At 38.5% G+C, this 23,661-nt stretch overlaps 1 protein-coding gene across 4 annotated transcripts in view; it reads right to left on the bottom strand.

Annotated features, from left to right (window-relative positions):
• Positions 1–23,661, bottom strand: part of FAM118B (family with sequence similarity 118 member B) — a 218,863-nt gene that overhangs the window by 145,663 nt on the left and 49,539 nt on the right. The window contains exon 1 of one of the 4 annotated variants that reach the window (XM_053691534.1): positions 2,523–2,589. The exons of the other annotated variants lie outside the window; for them this stretch is intronic. The gene's annotated coding sequence lies outside the window, so the exon portion shown is untranslated. Of the gene's footprint in view, positions 1–2,522; positions 2,590–23,661 lie in introns of those variants that run through there. 4 annotated transcript variants of the gene reach the window in all.

Genomic DNA, 23,661 nt, shown 5'->3' with positions numbered 1-23,661 from the left:
CGCTATAACAACTGAGTGGTACAAAAGATTATCAGTGATAAAAACAATAACAAACAATATATATGAGAAACTGTGAATAGATCATGGACTCTCACCATACAGACGATATAACTATTGATATTCAGTCCCAAACATGTGTACAATGTTCATATGTCCAATGTCCCAATGATGTGAGCAGAACCAGTTGCTGCCGATAATCCTTCACTCTCCTCCTGTAAATGCCCTCTTCTCTCCTAAATGACCGGAGGCAGATCTATAGGGGTGGAGGGGAAACAGAGGCGACAAATGTGTGTATCCAGTGTGATAATGGACCCCCCTGCACAAGTATGCTATACCCAGGGTACTCACACTTTGACTTAGCACACCAATGTGCTGGTAGGCGCAGACTGGCTATCAGAGCAAGCCAGCTAGCTCTCTCCGGTGCACTCTCTCGCTGTGGTAATCGTCAAAGTCTGATCCGCTGTGTCTCCTTAGTGCTGGTCTCGAACGCCAACAGGAACTGGTAACGGAATGATGTTGAGCTACCATAGATTTAAGTGATGGATCCAAACTCAATACTTTTTCAGGGGGTCCCAATATTTATTAACAATATCTGTACAAGATTAAAAAGAAAGTCCTTGGTTTTATAAAAACCAAATGTGGCAATCAAACTCACTTCAGGGTCCAAATGGCCTTTTCTTATCCTAATCTTGTACAGATATTGTTAATAAATATTGGGACCCCCTGAAAAAGTATTGAGTTTGGATCCATCACTTAAATCTATGGTAGCTCAACATCATTCCGTTACCAGTTCCTGTTGGCGTTGGAGACCAGCACTAAGGAGACACAGCGGATCAGACTTTGACGATTACCACAGCGAGAGAGTGCACCGGAGAGAGCTAGCTGGCTTGCTCTGATAGCCAGTCTGCGCCTACCAGCACATTGGTGTGCTAAGTCAAAGTGTGAGTACCCTGGGTATAGCATACTTGTGCAGGGGGGTCCATTATCACACTGGATACACACATTTGTCGCCTCTGTTTCCCCTCCACCCCTATAGATCTGCCTCCGGTCATTTAGGAGAGAAGAGGGCATTTACAGGAGGAGAGTGCAGGATTATCGGCAGCAACTGGTTCTGCTCACATCATTGGGACATTGGACATATGAACATTGTACACATGTTTGGGACTGAATATCAATAGTTATATCGTCTGTATGGTGAGAGTCCATGATCTATTCACAGTTTCTCATATATATTGTTTGTTATTGTTTTTATCACTGATAATCTTTTGTACCACTCAGTTGTTATAGCGCCCTCTTGTGTGTTTATCACAGCTCTACTGTGGCTGTTACCTTCCTCAAACACGACTTTTGAAGCCTTTTGAGCCCTTCAGAGATGTCCTGTATCATGCAGAGGGAAGCTGAATGTCTCTGTCTGTAATTTTAGCTACGCAGAAAAGCGCTAAAATAGGCCCCTCCCACTCATGTTACAACAGTGGAAAGCCTCAGGAAACTGTTTCTAGGCAAAAATCAAGCCAGCCATGTGGAAAAAAACTAGGCCCCAATAAGTTTTATCACCAAACATATATAAAAACGATTAAACATGCCAGCAAACATTTTATATTGCACTTTTATAAGAGTATGTATCTCTGGTAATAAGCCTGATACCAGTCGCTATTAAATCACTGTATTTAGGTTTAACTTACATTAATCCGGTATCAGCAGCATTTTCTAGCAAATTCCATCCCTAGAAAAATGTTAACTGCACATACCTTATTGCAGGATAACCTGCACGCCATTCCCCCTCTGAAGTTACCTCACTCCTCAGAATATGTGAGAACGGCAGTGGATCTTAGTTACTTCTGCTAAGATCATAGAAAACGCAGGCAGATTCTTCTTCTAAATGCTGCCTGAGATAAAACAGTACGCTCCGGTACCATTTAAAAATAAACTTTTGATTGAAGAAAAAAAACTAACTATAATACACCACTCTCCTCTTACTACCTCCATCTTTGTTGAGAGTTGCAAGAGAATGACTGGATATGGCAGTGAGGGGAGGAGCTATATAGCAGCTCTGCTGTGGGTGATCCTCTTGCAACTTCCTGATGGGAAGGAGAATATCCCACAAGTAATGGATGATCCGTGGACTGGATACACTTAACAAGAGAAATACATTTGTAAATAAGTATCTAGAACAAGAACACAATATTACTAATAATGCCTGTATATCTAAACTAAATGACATGTTTGTATCGCATGCATCATTAATATTGTGATTTATGTATATCTAAGTATAATTAATACAATTAATTACAGAATATATTATTTACCTTACACAAAGTGAAACAGAGTCACAAATAAACTGCAACTATTAAAGCATCCTGTGAATGCTAAAATGTTTCAGAATAAAAAAAGAGAAAACAGAATTGCTTAGAAAAACAAGCTGGAACCCACAAGGCAATAGGAGAGGGATTAATGCGTTGCCAAGCAAAGCAGCCCTCTCTAGCATATTACAGGTTAAAATACAGACACAAACTGATACATACACAGTACAGAGGTCCCGTCTTCCTCAACACATGCATCACATGTGAGCGACCAGACAGTGTGGCTGTGGGGAAATCTGTGCGAGTGCAGCCCTGTTTAGTCACTGCAAAGGTAAATGTCTGGGGATATGATGTAAACAGGAAACCTGAGGGCTGCCTATATTTACAAAGCACATGAGGCTAGAGTAGCTGACAAGGAAATGTAGAACCCTTTGTTTCCAGTCTGGTATTGTTCTATAGTATACGTTTTGTTAGAATAGGAGAATGTATAAAATGAGATTTCCGTGAGACTCTACACATACATGTTACTTATAAAAACAGTCTAAAGCGTTTTACATAATCAAACATTGTAATCATTTATTTCATGGCAGATTTAAAGTTAAACATTTTTAAAACAATGTGAACTAAATTTCTCTACCAAAGCTACACTGACAGTTTGTTATAGATATCTGTCCCCTAATTCCTACCATGTCAGACTCGATCCTTAAAGCAATTTGATATCTTTTTGAGGACCAGGATAGGTAATGTTTAAAGGGTAAAGCAGTGTGGGGAGAATCATCATTTTAATAAGATGTGCTTTCCCTACCAAAGAAATGGGTGGATTGCCCCAGTGTTTGTCTGATATTCTTTTACATTTTGTGTAGCACTCATCAATTATTTATGATTAATCAAGCACCCATTACTGTAATGCAGTAATAATAAAATAAAGATATTGTGAACCCTAAAGGATTACAGCTGCAGGGAAGTGAATTTATAGATAAAAGACAATTTTTGAATACTTATAACGTGGCAAGGACATTTTCACTAGTCCTGGGCTAGCAGTAAATTGCAGAAGACAAGTAAGAAATTCTGCTTTTGTATTAAAGGGATTTAACTATTAAAACTAAAATGCACCTAAATGCATTACATTTTTTGGATAGTAACACTTTTGCGATACACTTGTATTACCAAAAATTATTAATATTGTAGGGATATCTTACTATGCATGGAGCAGAGGGGCGTATTTTGGCACTTGCCTAGGGCAGCACTTTTTTGTGGCTATACTTGTAAGAAGCTTACAGTTACTTTAGAAGTATTATACAGGCATATAAGGGAGATTTTGCCCAAAGAGCTTTCATTCTAGGGGGCATAAGAGACTGCCCATTACAGTTTAGAGGTAGCTCTGGACCTTTCTTTTATTCAGCTAGCTATTGTCTTTAGTTTTGTTGGCTACCAGCACTTAGTGTTGTGTTTAAGGAAGAATTGTTTTAAGAAATCTGTGTTTGTTTGTTTTTTGTATATTGCAACGATAGGTGTGTGTGCGTTTGTGTACAACTCTGTGTGTATATGTGTGCGTGTGTTTGTGTATATGTGTGCGTGTGTTTGTGTATATGTGTGTATATATGTGCACGTGTGTGTGTATATATGTGCGCATGTGTGTATGTGTGCGTGTGTGTATGTGTATATGTGTGTGTGTGTATGTGTATATGTGCGCGTGTATGTGTGTATATGTGTGTGTATGTGTGTATATGTGTGTGTGTATATGTGCGCATGTGTGTATGTGTATATGTGTGTGTATATGTGCGCATGTGTGTATATGTGCGCGTCTGTGTATGTGTACGTGTGTGTATGTATATGTGTACGTGTGTGTATGTATATGTGTACGTGTGTGTATGTATATGTGTACGTGTGTGTATGTATATGTGTACGTGTGTGTATGTATATGTGTACGTGTGTGTATGTATATGTGTACGTGTGTGTATGTATATGTGCACGTGTGTGTATGTATATGTGCACGTGTGTGTATATGTGCGTGTGTGCGTTTGTGTATATGTGTGCGTTTGTGTATATGTGTGCGTTTGTGTATATGTGTGCGTTTGTGTATATGTGTGCGTTTGTGTATATGTGTGCGTTTGTGTATATGTGTGCGTTTGTGTATATGTGTGCGTATGTGTATATGTGTGCGTATGTGTATATGTGTGCGTATGTGTATATATGTGCATATGTGTATATGTGTGTGCGTTTGTGTATGTATATGTGTGCGTATGTATATGTTTACGTATGTATATATGTGTGTGTGTGTGCGCGCATGTGTGTATGTGTATGCGTGTTAGTGCATGTGTGTTTGTGTATATGGGTGCGTGTGTATATGGGTGCGTGTGTGTATATGTGTGCGTGTGTGTATGTGTATATGTGCATCTTATTCTTTATAGTAGTGTCTATTACATGCAGTTATATGAAAATTGGTGTATACTGTCCCTTTAATACGCCACCGATGGAGCATATACACAGTCTTTGACACCTGCATTAGTCAGAAAACACATTGAAATAAAAAGATTTCTGTTTTCTTGCTATAGAAAACCACCAACTTTAAACATTTTCAAAACAAGCTAATGCTTTGTTTGCTGCACCTGTTTTTCATTAGCCAAAGTCCACCAAACATTTACCTTGTTTTGAGGAGCCAGTCACTTAAAGGGACATGAAACCCAAAAAAATTCTTTCATGATTCCAATAGAGAATACAATTTTAAACAACTTTCTAATTTACTTACTATTATCTAATTTATTTCATTCTCTTGGTATCATTTGCTGAAGGAGCAGTAATGCACTACTGGTATCTAACTGAACACATGGGTGAGCCAATAATAATCAGTATATATATGCATCCACCAATCAGCAGATAGAACCTAGGTTCTATGCTGCTCCTGAGCTTGCCTAGATAAACCTTTCAGCAAAGGATAACAAGATAAGGAAGCAAATTATATAATAGAAGTATATTGGAAAGTTGTTTAAAAATGTATTCTCTATCTGAATCATGTCCCTTTAAGTATACATAAACAGACGTGTACACACACACTCACACACAAAGACACACTCATGCACTCTCTCACACACACACACTCACGCACTCTCTCACACACACACTCACACACAAAGACACACTCACATGCACTCTTATCACACCCAGACACATATACGCACAAACACTCTCTCACACACTCATTCTCAGACAGACACTCTCTCACACTCTCTCAGTCTCACACACACACTCACACACAAAGACACACTCACGCACTCTCTCACACACATGCACTCTATCACACCCAGACACATACGCACAAACACTCTCACACACTCATTCTCAGACAGACACTCTCTCACACTCTCTCAGTCTCACACACACACTCACAAATGAACTCTCTCACATATTAAGTCACACTCAAAGCAATATGTTTAATAATAACTTGTTGCCTTTATATTAAAATCTTAAGGTGTTTACTGTCCCTTTAAGCTATCACAAGTGCCAGTGTCAGATAGGACAAAATGAAGTTTACCAATGCAACACACCACCAACAGCCCTCCATGAAGGTGTAGTTTTGAATGCTTATGCTTCATGCACAGTAAAAGCTATGGCTGAAAAAGCATTACCGTTAACATGAAAGGAAATACTGACGACACACAAAGCTACATATCATTCTAAGCCAAGGTCCTATGATCCAGCAACAAGGATCAACAATTGTGATGGATGATTTTCCTATGGCTGAAGCTGAACCCTGACAAAAACAGAGGTGTTGCTGTCTGATTAAAACATGTCTGCAACAAGACAAGTGTATGTATTTTATATACTGAGGATTACAAACCTCAGAACAAGTGCTAGATCTTTATGATCAAGTGTCTGTCTGAATAAAACATGTCTGCAAAAAGACAAGTGTATGTATTTATATACTGAGGATTACAAACCTCAGAACAAGTGCTAGATCTTTATGATCAAGTGTCTGTCTGAGCTTCATTCTTTTATCTAATAATATAACCGGGAGATGCAATTTGTTTTTTACAGTGCACCCATGCCTTCATGATATCGCAGCTGGGGTATTGCATTCCCAGAAAAACAATGACTTCGATATTAACTGGTGTAGAACGCATCACCAAGGCTGCAACCTAGTCAGAAAACAGTTTGCCACATAAAACCTATTTTATACCTAAGCTATGCATGATCAGGATCCCAGCCACACGAAGGGCTTTATTTCTCTAGAGCTGTTCAAAAGGCTTCTCCACTTGAAATGTTCCAACAGACCAGAGACTTAGCTAGTTTACATAGTGTAAGTAGGGATTCCAGGTGTCCAGTATTTCAGCAGGCTGTCCAGTAGAATCTTCACAAAAATACTGTACACTTAAATGTCCAGTTTTTTTGAAGGTCGTGAGTTTTAGATAGATGTAAAAGGCCACCTATGCCCCAATGCATTATAGATATGGAGAAGAAAGGAGTGACTGGTTGTCAAGGGAGTCCAATCCCTACTGTTTATGTGTATTACTAGGAACCAAAGAGGAAGGTATTTATTTGTATGTCACTGGCATCCAATGGATAAAATGACTGCTCAGTTGTGAAAAATATATATGGTTGAATTAAGAGTGGGGGCTTAGGGGGCACTGTGTGACCCTTCCTACCATTGTGCCCAGTGACCTAGAGATTGTCCAGTATTTTTGTGGAGGACAGCTGGTAACCCTAAGTGTAAGTGTGGTGGTCTTTAAAGGTCTGTGACAAAGAGAAACGTATAAGTAGAGACGTCAGAGAGACACAAAACCAGATGTTGAGATTCTCAGACTAGACAAAGCCAGACACAGTTGTGATGCAGTGACAGGAGGAGAATGAGGTCAGATTCCAGTAGGGATCAATCCATGAAGGAAGACTGAAAAGGCTGATAGACAAAAGCATGGCACTCTGTATAGTGCACCCATGAGACATATTATACAATGTCCAGTAGAGAGGCCAAAGTGGTACACTATGCAGAATGCCAGTGGATTATACTATTATGCAAGCTGGCCTATAGGGAACAGCAATATGCAGGTAAAGGTCATCAAGCTAAAATATGCTGGTAAAACAGCTGGCTGGGTCCTAGCACACCAGAGATTGTAAGCTGAAGATGCTACCAGTGAGAAAATATAGGAACAAACAAGCACCAACCAGATTAGTTTAAAAAAGGACGCATAAGAGATGCACATTTCTTACCCACCCAGTAATTTAGCTACACAGTGAGATACAAAGCTGATGAACAACACACGGAAAAGTTTGAACATTCTCTGAATTCTTCTGTAGCATTGTAAATCACATTGAGCTGATTTTAGTAATATTAGATATGGTCAAAACTTAAAACATGTTAAGTAAGGTAAGTAAGTGGGTGCAAATATACTAATAAGTCTCTTACAAAAATATAAGGAACTTGGTTAGAGATGATTTTACCTGGTGTGTGTGTGTACTGTGCACATGTTTTAGGCCGCCATTAGATTTGATGTTTTAGCAATGGTATAATGACCATATATAATTATTTGTCAATCTCTTTATTAGAATACAACCAGAAAATACAGGATATTTGTATGCAGTATTAAAAAACAGAACACACTGTTTCTATAGGCTAAAGTAGCAAGTATTTAGTGTAACCCCCCCCCCCCCTTACACTTGAGCAATAGCAGGAACTTGGCTCTAGTAAACCTAAATGGAATGGAACCCTAATTAATGTTATTGCTAACATCTGTATTTGTCCTACTATTTCATGTCAAAATGACTGCAGTGAATAAGGTCTATTACACCAGGCTTGTGCAAGACATGCTTGAGCATTACATACACATGTGGTATGAGTTAATTGGAAGCTTGCTAATAAGACCAACTTTCAATCACATCATTCCATTTACATGCCAAAGATCACAGAATTTGGCAGACAAAAAATCTTACTGTTGCATCAGCAAGGCCCCTCTCAAAGGGAAGTCAGCAAACAAACAAGATACTCAAGATGTGGTATTCAAGCCGTTATAAAGACATTTTAAGAATCAGGAGAGGTCAAGGAGAAAAAAATGACTGGAAGACCAAGAAAACCTTCATCTGAAGAGAAATTTCTCAGAGTTTCTTTTTTGAGAGACCGGAAGAAGCCCAGCAAGGAGCTGGCTCAGCATCTGGCAGCTTCATCAGGATGCCAAGTTGACCCATCTACAGTCCGAAGAAGCTTGATCAGGAATGGTCTTTGTGGAAGGGTAGCAGCCAAGGAACATTTTTTTTGTAAAGGGAACAGGGTAAAAAGGCTAAGATATGCTAAAACTCACAAAGATTGGAATGATGATTAATGGAAAAGAGTATTATGGAGTGACAAATTCAAGTTGGAAATGTTTGGGTCCAATCATCCACAATATGTGAGAAGAAGAATTGGAGAGAGATGGAAGAACGAGTGCTTGCGGCCTTCAGTGAAACATGGTGGTGGGTCTGTCCTGGTTTGGGGCTGCAATTCTACCAGTGGTATTGGCTATATTGTCTAGAATTGATGGGATCATGTATGCTGAAAAGTACAGACAGGTTTTAATTCATAATGCCATTCCTTCTGGAAAGCACCCGATTGGGAATGGTTTTATTTTTCAGCATGATAACGATCCCACGCACACTGCCAATGCAGTGAAATCATATTTGGAGATAAAAACAGCTGATAAAACACTGACAGCCATGGACTGGCCTCTACAGAGTTGAGATCTGAATATTATAGAGGCAGTATGGGATCACCTGGACAGAGAAAGAAAAAAAAAGACAACCTAAATATAAAGAAGAACTCTGGGAAGTGCTGAAAGAATTGTAAGATTCCCTAAAGCCCCTAGGGAAAGAGGGGGGGTAATAACAATATAAGCGGATTATCTCAACAGTCTCTCCTTGTTCAAACCTGAGTGATCAAGGTGGGCAGTGCCTATGCTAATGGTTAAACATAGTGCATGTAGAGAGAAAGGAGAAGCATATTGGGCACACTTGTGGGGAGATAATCATACAATAGGTATGGTGTGTGGAATGTAGTGATTAAAACATACCTTTTGATGAGTGAGATTTGTAAAAAAAAAAAGGTGGATAAATCCACTACTACAATTAGAATAATTAAAACTGTGTCAAAATAACGATTGACACACAGACTCCTCTCAAGATTAGGTACAGTGATCAGTCTGTACCAATCGCCAGCCACTACACTATGAGTCACAATTAAACTGTCCAATATAGACTGTAAGGGCATGCCTAAGTCATAGCTAAATGGTAACAGTTACCCAGTAGGTGATCCAGAAAATATATATTAGTAAGAGGCACCACATGTGTGGCCTAACATGCAAGGATGGTAAATTACAGTGGGTGAAAGATTACTCTGACTAATATGGCGTTTCACTAGTGATTCCTTTAGAGCATACTTAGATGGTGATTCTTACACAGGGATAGGTACTATTAGATCCCCGTATATTATCTCACATGTGAGAAAATAAATTATGTAATTACAATTATAGCGTAACACTAATAAACATTAAAAATGTCAAATAGACAGTGGTATCGCCAGTTATAAATCCACAGATTTGTAGCGTGGTAACAGAGGACAAAATAGCTGTTAGATTCAACAAAAAATACATCTGGAGATAATATATATACTCAAATTGCCCAGAGAGGAATACACAAGGGCTAAGAGCTCAACCGAAATAATATAAAATACCACAAATTCCTAGAGGCATATCAGAGCCAATTACAGAATCAAGTTTTTTAAAAAGGTCTATGTTAGAACAGATGCCATAAGGGCCAACAATTTTAAGCTAAGTATCTGGTAGAGAAGAGCAGTGCGAACGCCTAATGCCCTTACAGTCTATATTGGACAGTTTAATTGTGACTCATAGTAGTGGCTGGCGATTGGTACAGACTGATCACTGTACCTAATCTTGAGAGGAGTCTGTGTGTCAATCGTTATTTTGACACAGTTTTAATTATTATAATTTCTTTCTTTTAAAAAACTCATTCATTAAAAGTTATGTTGTAATCACTTCATTCCACACACCATACCTATTGTATGATTATCTCCCCACAAGTCTGCCCAACATGCTTCTCCTTTCTCTCTACGTGTAAAGTGCTGAAAGAAGCCTGGTATAATATACCAGAAGATTACTTCAGAAAACTTCAGGACAGTCTGCCCAAAATATTTCAAGATGTGCTTAGTGCCAAGGGAGGTCACGCTAAATACTGACTTATGCGTGGGGGGGGGGGTTATATTTTGTGTACCTATTTCCTGTATTTTCTGTTTGTAGCTTAATAAAGAGATCAAAAAATAAATATGAATGGTCATTAAAACTTTGCTAAAACAAAACATTATAATTGCAATCTAGAAAGACCCTGATGTGAAAACAGAGGACATCCATGATCCAGGCATGATTTCTTCTACCAGCTTTTAAGTAGTTAACGCAGAGCCAGGTAAATACAAATATAACCAAATGTTTTCACTTTAAATCAGATATATTGCATACATATTTCTGACTTCAAAGGAAAACATCTCTAATTTTGCCACTTATTGTAAGAGTTAAGCTCTGCCTGGCAGGACACAGAGGAATGTCATACTTGAGAGGTGGGGGGCAACTCTAACTTCAGAGGAAGCCAGGTGCTGCTGGGAGCTACAGAGCACACACAACCAAAATATCCTGGCATATAAAACACATAAACACCCATAATTATTCATTATCCATACATACAATTACAAAGTTGATGAGAGGAAGTCTCCAAATGATCCAAAGATACCTAGCTAAGTTGTTATAGTACTGTGGGAATGCCACTGACTCAGTGGCGTATGTAGGTTTTGTGCTGCCCCAGGCATTCAGATTTCTGTTGGAAACAGAGGGATATGGGATGGGTCACAATGGGTCCAGATTCCAAAGTGACAGTTGACTACCAAGTTCTCTGCTGGTGCCGGCCCCAGGTAGGAACTTAAGCTGCAGGTCCTACCTTGAGGAAGGGAGCGCTCAGCACATCATACTAGTCAGAGTTAGATCTGGCTGCAGAATTGGAGGTGTAGGGTTCAGGGACGGTCTGGAGAGAAACCAATAATGGGCCACTTCAGCTGAATCAGTGCCTGCCGACCGGCCAAAGCTTTTTCCCCATGGCTTAGCAATCCATGCCAGACCAGTACTTATAGGATAACTAGCGCTAAGTTACCTGCATCCTGTCCCTCCTAATAGAGGCTCTAAAATGCTGCCCCCCCCATATGCTACCTTAGGCACAGTCCTTTTCTGCCTAGGCTAAAAAATGCCCCTGCACCCACTTTAACCCTGGTGTGTGTGGAGTCTATGAAAAGGTTATTCAGCCACAAAAAAATATTTGGACATAGGTTTTCAGGTTACAGGTATATGTTGTGTTTTAAAGGTTTTTCCTGTCTCTCAATATCTGTAGCCCAGTGGGTTAAAAATCAAACAATGTCAATTTAGGCCCCCAATCTACCCCTGGGGTCATGAGATCTAGAATGTGTATAATACACACACACACACACAGTAACCTGTTCCTTCAATTTTCCAGGGTCACAAGAATTGGTAGTTGGACGATGCCATCTTCCTTAAAGGGAAAGTTTACTGTAAAATAGTTTTTTCCTTAATGTGTTTCCAGTTTCTTGATATACCAGCAGCAGCGTATAAAATGTATGAGAAATTTCTCCTTTAGATTTATTCCAATCAAGGAATGCTACAGTCTTGTAATTTGATATAGACAACTGTAGAGGCTGAAAGTGTTAAGGTTTAAACATCACAGCACACATTTCCTAACTTTCACCTAGTTTACAAGTTGTGCGCTATAGAGCTCCATACCGCACAAAATCCAAGGGCTTAGAATACGTGCTTGTGCACGCTTTCCCCATAGACATCAATGGGGAGAGAGTGTTAGAAAAAACCTAACATCTGAAGCACGGAATGGCGATCGCCGTAACGCAACCCCATTGATGTCTATGGGGGAAAAAAGTTACGTTTAAACCTAAGACCCTAACATAAACCCCAAGTCTAAACACCCCTAATCTCCCGCCCCCGACACTGAAATAAACTTATTAACCCCTAATCTGCAGCTCCCAATATCACTGCCACTATAATAAAGTTATTAACCCCTATTCCGCCACTCCCCGACATCGCCGCCACTAATTAAAGTTATTAACCCCATAACCTCTGGCCTCCAACATATCCGCCACTACATAAACCTATTAACCCCTAAACCGCCAGCCCCCCACATCGCAAAAAACACACAAACACACCAGGAAAAATGTCCCTATAGTCTACTAGTCAGGAGTTAAAAGCTACGAGTCCGGAGGGAAAAAGCTACTTGTCTACTGAAAGTTAATACAGTTTTGTTGTACTAACTAGTTTATTATGTGTTTAACTCCCACAACGAGGTTAAACACATAAGTAAACCCCTGCTAAGGAGCTCCAGGCCTAAACAAGAAACCTCTAGTGAGCCACTATGGAGCATCATTCTATTGTATACTTTGTTGAAGGAGCAGCAATACACTACTGGGTGCTAACAAAACACATTTGTTGAACCAATGACGACACACATATACTGTATGTGCAACCACCAATCAGGAGCTGGCTCCTAGTAGTGCTCTGCTGCTCCTGAGCCTACCTAGGTATGCTTTTCAACTAAGGTTACCTAGAGTACAAAGAAAATTAGATAATAGATGTAAATCGGAAAGTTGTTTAAAAACGGTATGCGCTATCTAAATTATGAAAGTTCAATTTTGGCTTTACTGTCCTTGTGTTTAGCTCTTTTGTTAGGCACAGTTATATAGAATATGTACTTTTTGCTAAAACGGTATTCTGTCAGGGAGGATAAACAACACATACAAGGCTACTGTATTATACATGAGCCTATTCTGTCTGGGAGGATAAACACATACAAGGCTACTGTATCATACATGAGCCTATTCTGTCAGGGAGCATAAACACATACAAGGCTACTGTATCATACATGAGCCTATTCTGTCAGGGAGGATAAACAACACATACAAGGCTACTGTATCATACATGAGCCTATTCTGTCAGGGAGGATAAACAACACATACAAGGCTACTGTATCATACATGAGCCTATTCTGTCAGGGAGGATAAACACATACAAGGCTACTGTATCATACATGAGCCTATTCTGTCAGGGAGGATAAACACATACAAGGCTACTGTATCACACATGAGCCTATTCTGTCAGGGAGGATAAACACATACAAGGCTACTGTATCATGCATGAGCCTATTCTGTCAGGGAGGATAAACACCACATACAAGGCTACTGTATCATACATGAGCCTATTCTGTCAGGGAGGATAAACAACACATACAAGGCTACTGTATCATACATGAGCCTATTCTGTCAGGGAGGATAAACAACACATACAAGGCTACTGTATCATACATGAGCCTATTCTGTCAGGGAGGATAAACAACACATACAAGGCTACTGTATCATACATGAGCCTATTCTGTCAGGGAGGATAAACACATACAAGGCTACTGTATCATACATGAGCCTATTCTGTCAGGGAGGATAAACACATACAAGGCTACTGTATCATACATGAGCCTATTCTGTCAGGGAGGATAAACACATAAAAGGCTACTGTATCATACATGAGCCTATTCTGTCAGGGAGGATAAACACATACAAGGCTACTGTATCATACATGAGCCTATTCTGTCAGGGAGGATAAACACATAAAAGGCTACTGTATCATACATGAGCCTATTCTGTCAGGGAGGATAAACAACACATACAAGGCTACTGTATCATACATGAGCCTATTCTGTCAGGGAGGATAAACACATACAAAGCTACTGTATCATACATGAGCCTATTCTGTCAGGGAGGATAAACAACACATACAAGGCTACTGTATCATACATGAGCCTATTCTTTCAGGGAGGATAAACACATACAAGGCTACTGTATCATACATGAGCCTATTCTGTCAGGGAGGATAAACAACACATACAAGGCTACTGTATCATACATGAGCCTATTCTGTCAGGGAGGATAAACACATACAAGGCTACTGTATCATACATGAGCCTATTCTGTCAGGGAGGATAAACACATACAAAGCTACTGTATCATACATGAGCCTATTCTGTCAGGGAGGATAAACCCATACAAGGCTACTGTATCATACATGAGCCTATTCTGTCAGGGAGGATAAACACATACAAGGCTACTGTATCATACATGAGCCTATTCTGTCAGGGAGGATAAACAACACATACAAGGCTACTGTATCATACATGAGCCTATTCTGTCAGGGAGGATAAACACATACAAGGCAACTGTATCATACATGAGCCTATTCTGTCAGGGAGGATAAACACATAAAAGGCTACTGTATCATACATGAGCCTATTCTGTCAGGGAGGATAAACTCATACAAGGCTACTGTATCATACATGAGCCTATTCTGTCAGGGAGGATAAACACATACAAGGCTACTGTATCATACATGAGCCTATTCTGTCAGGGAGGATAAACACATACAAGGCTACTGTATCATACATGAGCCTATTCTGTCAGGGAGGATAAACAACACATACAAGGCTACTGTATCATACATGAGCCTATTCTGTCAGGGAGGATAAACACATACAAAGCTACTGTATCATACATGAGCATATTCTGTCAGGGAGGATAAACACATACAAGGCTACTGTATCATACATGAGCCTATTCTGTCAGGGAGGATAAACACATACAAGGCTACTGTATCATACATGAGCCTATTCTGTCAGGGAGGATAAACAACACATACAAGGCTACTGTATCATACATGAGCCTATTCTGTCAGGGAGGATAAACACATACAAGGCTACTGTATCATACATGAGCCTATTCTGTCAGGGAGGATAAACACATACAAGGCTACTGTATCATACATGAGCCTATTCTGTCAGGGAGGATAAACAACACACACAAGGCTACTGTATCATACATGAGCCTATTCTGTCAGGGAGGATAAACACATACAAGGCTACTGTATCATACATGAGCCTATTCTGTCAGGGAGGATAAACACATACAAGGCTACTGTATCATACATGAGCCTATTCTGTCAGGGAGGATAAACAACACATACAAGGCTAAAAACAAAGATAGATGTGGCGCTAAATAACAGCTCGGTATATCTAAGAATCAAAGTATCAATACAGCATAGGGTAATATCTGTTATTATATAAATAGTAATTCAGAAAAACGGAATAAGAATGGTTAAAAAATCACATATACTAAATAATGGACAATGATATTAATCTGTGTAAAAACTAAATCACTCAATCTAAAATAAGTTAAATAAGTTTAATAATACATATAAAAAAACACAAACATATATTGATATTAAATAAACCACCGGTGGTTATTGGAAAATACACTTAAAAACTACTAAAATCTAGTTAGAGAACTTGCTTGGCGTATAATAAGTCTTGATTCCCCTGAAAGTTCCACTTTGAACAAACAGTTCTATGTAGAATCCAACAATATTGTAGTGCTTGAGAAGGTTAAATATGCCAAAAGGACCCGTTATTATCCAAAGTATCCAAACAGTCACATATATCCCCAATCTGATCCGACAAGTGCCGAACAAAAAACTGAAAGTACCTTTAGGCTGCAGGACATGTACCTCCGGGTAGGCTCTCTTTGAGTTCAGAGACTCAACCGGGAAATTCGATCACTTTTCCTGTGTGTAGTGACCGGGTAACCAGGTCCCTTCTCGCAGCTGTTTGCCTTTCCTTTCAGCCGAAATCCTTCGTCGGCAAGCGTTTAGCGTGTGACGTAATCTCAAACATCACGTGGCTGAAGTCCTCCAATCGGTGAGGGGATTCCCCGCTGTCAGTATTGTTTGCAGGAGATTTGAAATCCAGACTTTCTCAGAGCGCTCTGATAGTAAATGGTAGTAGTTCAATGGTGCATCTACGCGTTTCAGCCGTATACCGGCCTTTGTCAAGATGATAAGTCCATAGTGAACTCTACCCTTATATAGTGATCACAGTTTCCTGCTTGTATTATTGGGTCATTTTTTATTGGCTATTTACCTTTCACTACTTAACCTTCAATTCATTGAAGAGATTTGGCCACGGCGTTCTGTCCTTACTAGTAAGCCTAATACTTTGTTCATTATATGTAAAATTAATAAAGTGATTATGCAAACAATTATACTATACGCTTCTATAGTTTTAGGCAGAGTATGAATAACTAATAATTAATTCATAATTCTATATAGTGGATCATACTAGTGATAAATTATAAATCTTATCTAGCCTGATGTACACAAAGTGGTATAAATTAAAAAAAAAAAAAAAATATATATATATATATATATATATATATATATATATATATATATATATATATATATATAAATGTAATATAAAAAATATATAATATACTCTAAAAGACATTTATTAAAACATGCACAATTGCTAAAAACAAAAGTATATTCAAAACATAAAGACATCAGATAAATATTAGACTTCACTCAATTCATGGGAAATATTATCTACAACAAAAGGGTACTGCGATGGGCACCAAGTTCGCACCCAGATATGCCAACATTTTTATGGGTTATTTAGAAGAGTCTTTTATTTATAATGGAGCATGGGGTGCGAACTTGGTAGCCTATAAAAGATTTATAGATGATATTTTCATAATCTGGAATGGTGACTATGAACTGCTTAATCATTTCTTAGAAGATCTTAATCAAAATAGCTTGGGTTTAAAATTCACAAGTGAAATAAATAGTAAAACCCTACATTTTCTTGATTTAGAGATAAATATTATTGATCAAAAAATTCATACAAAGACGTTTTTTTAAAAAGTAGACGCTAATAATTATGTACATATGGAAAGCTGTCACTTAACGAAATGGATTGAGAATATACCCACTAGTCAGTTTACTAGGATAAAAAAAAACTGCAGTAACACATAGGATTTTGAAACCCAATCATTGGTCTTAAAATATAGGTTCCTAGATAAAGTATATGATGTAAACAATGTAAATAAGGCAATCGAGAAAGCAAGGTTGAGAGATAGGGAAGAACTCCTCAGAGGTAAAGAAAGAAGCGTTCAAAATAATGACCAGGTACAGAAATTGAACATCCCTTTTATCACAAAGTATAATGCCCAACATGGTCACATAAAATCTATTCTAAATAAACACTGGCGCCTTATAAGAAAGGACCACATACTAGGAGATCATGTGAAAAAATACCCAGATATAATTTACACTAAGGCAAAAAATTTGAAGAATGAGCTAGCTCCAAGCATGTATAAGAGAAGTAAAAATACATCAGATGTGGACTTAATGGGATCTAAAATACAAGGTTTTTTTCCATGCTATAGTTGTGTAGCATGTAAGCATAGCACCAAATTAAAGAAAATCTGTTCAACCACTAGAAACTACACTGTGTGCAGAATTATTAGGCAAATGAGTATTTTGACCACATCATCCTCTTTATGCATGTTGTCTTACTCCAAGCTGTATAGGCTCGAAAGCCTACTACCAATTAAGCATATTAGGTGATGTGCATCTCTGTAATGAGAAGGGGTGTGGTCTAATGACATCAACACCCTATATCAGGTGTGAATAATTATTAGGCAACTTCCTTTCCTTTGGCAAAATGGGTCAAAAGAAGGACTTGACAGGCTCAGAAAAGTCAAAAATAGTGAGATATCTTGCAGAGGGATGCAGCACTCTTAAAATTGCAAAGCTTCTGAAGCGTGATCATCGAACAATCAAGCGTTTCATTCAAAATAGTCAACAGGGTCGCAAGAAGCGTGTGGAAAAACCAAGGCGCAAAATAACTGCCCATGAACTGAGAAAAGTCAAGCGTGCAGCTGCCAAGATGCCACTTGCCACCAGTTTGGCCATATTTCAGAGCTGCAACATCACTGGAGTGCCCAAAAGCACAAGGTGTGCAATACTCAGAGACATGGCCAAGGTAAGAAAGGCTGAAAGACGACCACCACTGAACAAGACACACAAGCTGAAACGTCAAGACTGGGCCAAGAAATATCTCAAGACTGATTTTTCTAAGGTTTTATGGACTGATGAAATGAGAGTGAGTCTTGATGGGCCAGATGGATGGGCCCGTCGCTGGATTGGTAAAGGGCAGAGAGCTCCAGTCCGACTCAGACGCCAGCAAGGTGGAGGTGGAGTACTGGTTTGGGCTGGTATCATCAAAGATGAGCTTGTGGGGCCTTTTCGGTTTGAGGATGGAGTCAAGCTCAACTCCCAGTCCTACTGCCAGTTTCTGGAAGACACCTTCTTCAAGCAGTGGTACAGGAAGAAGTCTGCATCCTTCAAGAAAAACATGATTTTCATGCAGGACAATGCTCCATCACACGCGTCCAAGTACTCCACAGCGTGGCTGGCAAGAAAGGGTATAAAAGAAGAAAATCTAATGACATGGCCTCCTTGTTCACCTGATCTGAACCCCATTGAGAACCTGTGGTCCATCATCAAATGTGAGATTTACAAGGAGGGAAAACAGTACACCTCTCTGAACAGTGTCTGGGAGGCTGTGGTTGCTGCTGCACGCAATGTTGATGGTGAACAGATCAAAACACTGACAGAATCCATGGATGGCAGGCTTTTGAGTGTCCTTGCAAAGAAAGGTGGCTATATTGGTCACTGATTTGTTTTTGTTTTGTTTTTGAATGTCAGAAATGTATATTTGTGAATGTTGAGATGTTATATTGGTTTCACTGGTAAAAATAAATAATTGAAATGGGTATATATTTGTTTTTTGTTAAGTTGCCTAATAATTATGCACAGTAATAGTCACCTGCACACACAGATATCCCCCTAAAATAGCTATAACTAAAAACAAACTAAAAACTACTTCCAAAACTATTCAGCTTTGATATTAATGAGTTTTTGGGTTCATTGAGAGCATGGTTGTTGTTCAATAATAAAATTAATCCTCAAAAATACAACTTGCCTAATAATTCTGCACTCCCTGTATACACACACCATAAAAGATATAATCAGATGTAGCGATAAGGGTGTTATTTACCTCCTCCAATGCTCTTGCAAAAAACAGTACCTAGGTCAGACCCAAAGAAAATTAAGGGATAGGATTAGAGATCATGTTAATAACATCAAAAATGGTTTTGAGGGTCATTTTGTTTCTAAACATTTTAAAGAGTGCCACAATAGCAACACTAGCAAACTTAGCTGGTGGGTATAAAAAAGGTGAAACATGATGGTAGGGGAGGTGACTTTGAAAGATTAATTTTATACAAAGAAGTAGAATTGATTTTTAATTTTGGTTCACTGGCACCAGAAGGGTTAAACGCAGAATTAGACTTGAATCCTTTTTTACATTAATAAAAGCTATTAACTAATGTTAGTTTTAACGGCACCTTAAAATACCCCCATTTTATATACATATAACTTTAAATACTTTATGGAGTTTATAAAATATGAATTTAAAAGATTCTCAACTAGATCCAACTCTAATGGAATGGAAATTCATTTGTCTTTTATATATTTTATATATGTTTTCACATTAATTTTAGAATACATAAAGACTTTTTCCTATGTTGGTTATCTATGTTTATTTATGTATATATCAAGACTGTTTTTCATTGTTTTTATTGGCAGGGATTTGTTTTTTATAAATAGTCTTTCAATATTGGACCTTTTTACTAAATGGACTTTTATCAATAGAATTTATAACATTTTGTAAGTTGGTTTGCTATAATTTGACTGAATTGAGTGAAGTCTAATATTTATCTGATGTCTTTATGTTTTGAATATACTTTTGTTTTTAGCAATTGTGCATGTTTTAATAAATGTCTTTTAGAGTATATTATATATTTTTTATATTACATTATAAATATATATATATATTATATATATATATTTATTTTTTTAATTTATACCACTTTGTGTACATCAGGCTAGATAAGATTTATAATTTATCACTAGTATGATCCACTATATAGAATTATGAATTAATTATTAGTTATTCATACTCTGCCTAAAACTATAGAAGCGCATAGTATAATTGTTTGCATAATCACTTTATTAATTTTACATATAATGAACAAAGTATTAGGCTTACTAGTAAGGACAGAACGCCGTGGCCAAATCTCTTCAATGAATTGAAGGTTAAGTAGTGAAAGGTAAATAGCCAATAAGAAATGACCCAATAATACAAGCAGGAAACTGTGATCACTATATAAGGGTAGAGTTCACTATGGACTTATCTTGACAAAGGCCGGTATACGGCTGAAACGCGTAGATGCACCATTGAACTACTACCATTTACTATCAGAGCGCTCTGAGAAAGTCTGGATTTCAAATCTCCCGCAAACAATACTGACAGCGGGGAATCCCCTCACCGATTGAAGGACTTCAGCCACGTGATGTTTGAGATTACGTCACACGCTAAACGCTTGCCGACGAAGGATTTCGGCTGAAAGGAAAGGCAAACAGCTGCGAGAAGGGACCTGGTTACCCGGTCACTACACACAGGAAAAGTGATCGAATTTCCCGGTTGAGTCTCTGAACTCAAAGAGAACCTACCCGGAGGTACATGTCCTGCAGCCTAAAGGTACTTTCAGTTTTTTGTTCGACACTTGTCGGATCAGATTGGGGATATATGTGACTGTTTGGATACTTTGGATAATAACGGGTCCTTTTGGCATATTTAACCTTCTCAAGCACTACAATATTGTTGGATTCTACATAGAACTGTTTGTTCAAAGTGGAACTTTCAGGGGAATCAAGACTTATTATACGCCAAGCAAGTTCTCTAACTAGATTTTAGTAGTTTTTAAGTGTATTTTCCAATAACCACCGGTGGTTTATTTAATATCAATATATGTTTGTGTTTTTTTATATGTATTATTAAACTTATTTAACTTATTTTAGATTGAGTGATTTAGTTTTTACACAGATTAATATCATTGTCCATTATTTAGTATATGTGATTTTTTAACCATTCTTATTCCGTTTTTCTGAATTACTATTTATATAATAACAGATATTACCCTATGCTATATTGATACTTTGATTCTTAGATATACCGAGCTGTTTTTTAGCGCCACATCTATCTTTGTTTTTATCTTTTGAGTCTCCTACTTGATTGCTTCCAGAGTGCAATCTTAGTTTGATGTGTGCAGGTATCCTCAGTACTTAGAAGTTATTTTCTGAATATTGTTAACACATACAAGGCTACTGTATCATACATGAGCCTATTCAGTCAGGGAGGATAAACATATACAAAGCTACTGTATCATACATGAGCCTATTCAGTCAGGGAGGATAAACACATACAAGGCTACTGTATCATACATGAGCCTATTCTGTCAGGGAGGATAAACACATACAAGGCTAATGTATCATACATGAGCCTATTCTGTCAGGGAGGATAAACAACACATACAAGGCTACTGTATCATACATGAGCCTATTCTGTCAGGGAGGATAAACAACACATACAAGGCTACTGTATCATACATGAGCCTATTCTGTCAGGGAGGATAAACAACACATACAAGGCTACTGTACCATACATGAGCCTATTCTGTCAGGGAGGATAAACAACACATACAAGGCTACTGTATCATACATCAGCCTATTCTGTCAGGGAGGATAAACACATACAAGGCTACTGTATCATACATGAGCCTGTTCTGTAAGGGAGGATAAACAACACATACAAGGCTACTGTATCATACATGAGCCTATGTTGTCAGGGAGGATAAACACATACAAGGCTACTGTATCATACATGAGCCTATTCTGTCAGGGAGGATAAACAACACACACAAGGCTACTGTATCATACATGAGCCTATTCTGTCAGGGTGGATAAACACATACAAGGCTACTGTATCATACATGAGCCTATTCTGTCAGGGAGGATAAACAAAACATACAAGGCTACTGTATCATACATGAGCCTATTCTGTCAGGGAGGATAAACACATACAAGGCTACTGTATCATACATGAGCCTATTCTGTCAGGGAGGATAAACAACACATACAAGGCTACTGTATCATACATGAGCCTATTCTGTCAGGGAGGATAAACACGTACAAGGCTACTGTATCATACATGAGCCTATTCTGTCAGGGAGGATAAACAAAACATACAAGGCTACTGTATCATACATGAGCCTATTCTGTCAGGGAGGATAAACAACACACACAAGGCTACTGTATCATACATGAGCCTATTCTGTCAGGGAGGATAAACAACACATACAAGGCTACTGTATCATACATGAGCCTATTCTGTCAGGGAGGATAAACAACACATACAAGGCTACTGTATCATACATGAGCCTATTCTGTCAGGGAGGATAAACACGTACAAGGCTACTGTATCATACATGAGCCTATTCTGTCAGGGAGGATAAACAAAACATACAAGGCTACTGTATCATATATGAGCCTATTCTGTCAGGGAGGATAAACAACACACACAAGGCTACTGTATCATACATGAGCCTATTCGGTCAGGGAGGATAAACAACACATACAAGGCTACTGTATCATACATGAGCCTATTCTTTCAGGGAGGATAAACACATACAATGCTACTGTATCATACATGAGCCTATTCTGTCAGGGAGGATAAACAACACACACAAGGCTACTGTATCATACATGAGCCTATTCTGTCAGGGAGGAAAAACACATACAAAGCTACTGTATCATACATGAGCCTATTCTGTCAGGGAGGATAAACAACACATACAAGGCTACTGTATCATACATGAGCCTATTCTGTCAGGGAGGATAAACAACACACACAAGGCTACTGTATCATACATGAGCCTATTCTGTCAGGGAGGATAAACAACACATACAAGGCTACTGTATCATACATGAGCCTATTCTGTCAGGGAGGATAAACAACACATACAAGGCTACTGTATCCTACATGAGCCTATTCTGTCAGGGAGGATAAACACATACAAGGCTACTGTATCATACATGAGCCTATTCTGTCAGGGAGGATAAACACATAAAAGGCTACTGTATCATACATGAGCCTATTCTGTCAGGGAGGATAAACAACACATACAAGGCTACTGTATCATACATGAGCCTATTCTGTCAGGGAGGATAAACAACACATACAAGGCTACTGTATCATACATGAGCCTATTCTGTCAGGGAGAATAAACAACACATACAAGGCTACTGTATCATACATGAGCCTATTCTGTCAGGGAGGATAAACACATACAAGGCTACTGTATCATACATGAGCCTATTCTGTCAGGGAGGATAAACAACACACACAAGGCTACTGTATCATACATGAGCCTATTCTGTCAGGGAGGATAAACACATACAAGGCTACTGTATCCTAC

The sequence above is a fragment of the Bombina bombina genome, chromosome 8, assembly GCF_027579735.1.
Source record: "Bombina bombina isolate aBomBom1 chromosome 8, aBomBom1.pri, whole genome shotgun sequence".
In the NCBI taxonomy this organism is placed as follows: domain Eukaryota; kingdom Metazoa; phylum Chordata; class Amphibia; order Anura; family Bombinatoridae; genus Bombina; species Bombina bombina.
The sequence above is the reverse complement of the archived record's forward strand: the minus strand, read 5'-3'. Positions and strand labels throughout refer to the sequence as shown.